This window comes from Malania oleifera, chromosome 9 (genome assembly GCF_029873635.1).
Source record: "Malania oleifera isolate guangnan ecotype guangnan chromosome 9, ASM2987363v1, whole genome shotgun sequence".
NCBI lineage: Eukaryota > Viridiplantae > Streptophyta > Magnoliopsida > Santalales > Ximeniaceae > Malania > Malania oleifera.
The window spans coordinates 8,299,203-8,300,977 of record NC_080425.1 but is presented as its reverse complement, the minus strand read 5'-3'; positions in this window follow the sequence as shown (position 1 = coordinate 8,300,977).

Below are 1,775 nucleotides of genomic sequence, written 5' to 3'. Positions count from 1 at the left end.
CACTTCTCCATTTTACCCAACCTGCTTAAACTCTATGCATTACATCATCTTCAATTTCTCCTTCAACTTGTATAATAGATCCAAGGTATTGAAATCTACAAGTGCTATTTATTTCCTCATCATCAAGTTTAACTTTGTCTTCAATATTCCTCTTATCATTACTAAAATTACATTTCATATATTCTATTTTATTTTACTTATCCTAAAGCCTCTAGATTCCAAAGCTTCTCTCCATAATTCTAACTCAGCCTCTACTTCGTCCCTAGTTTCGTCAATTAATACAATATCATCTGCAAATAGCATACACCTTGGAACCTCCTTTTGAATACTCTTAGTCAATTGGTCCATCATTAAAGCAAAAAGATAAGGACTCAAAGCAGATCCTTGATGTACACCTATGGTAATTAGAAATTCTCTAGTTTCTCCATCTATAATCCTTACACTAGTTATTACTCCATTGTACATATCTTTAATGACATCAGTATACCTACAACATATACCCTTTTTTTCTAAAACCTACCATAGAACTTCCTTAGGTATCCTATCAAATGCTTTCTTAAGGTCAATAAATATCATATGCAAATCCCTTTTCTTTTCCCTAAACTTTTCCATTAATCTTCTTAAAAGATAAATAGCTTCTATTGTAGATCTCCCAATCATAAAACCAAATTAATTTTTTGAGATCTTCGTTTTTAACCTTAATCTTTGTTCAACTACCCTTTCCCATAGTTTCATCGTATGACTCATAAGTTTAATTCCACGATAGTTATTATAATTTTGAATATCTCCTTTATTTTTGTATATAGTTATTAAAGTACTTTTGTCACGCCCCAAACCCAGCAATGGGTCCCAGGGTGTGATGTAGTAACCTAACTTGTCCTCGTATCATACAAAACACAAATGATACTATAAGACCCTGTGGGGTTCCTGTACACCCTATACACATTCACATACACGACATATACGCAGCAGAAAAGTTCATTCCATACAAACATAGTACCATACTAGAGTCTATACAGATAGAGGCTAAGATCCATAATACAAAACATAACCCAGGGTGCCGGTAATACCCAAAATGACAACCCTGTCACAGTCCAAGTACTTACAAGAGTACTTTAAGCAGTAAACCGACCACCACGCTCCCAACACTAGGACGCTAGTTTCAGTTACTTGAGGGACCTGAAAACATGTGCGTACGATAGGGCTTAGACACATCTTAGTAAGGCAGAATCATGTTATATCAGTGAGTGGCATATGAGTGTTATCATGACATAAAATATACACAGTTCAGTTCTAGTATTTCCAAAAAACAGTTCCAGTATAGTTCTCAACACGCACACACACATGATCAAGCAAACTAGTGTCGTCACACCCTTCGGCATAAAGCCGGCCCGCATTACACGGCGTCCTCGGCACATGGCATAGCCTCAGGCTCCCATGGCATCGTACTGGTACATCTGGTGGATCCATACCCTTCGGTGATTAGCCGGTAAGAGGCGACATTTCACGCCCTCAGATATAGAGCCGGACACTCTTGCTATGGGCAGGTGGTATTTTACACCCTTGGATATAGAGCCGGACACTCTTTCACAACCTGGAACAATTCGGAACACACATTCCTATATCTCATTTCAGCATATCACAACTAAATGCATATTCATATAACAATTCATTCCACACTTATTTGGTAATCACAAAATCATGATTTTCAAAATACAGTTTAAAGCAAGTCAAGGCACGACCATCTCCATAACACAATATACTTAACAATATAT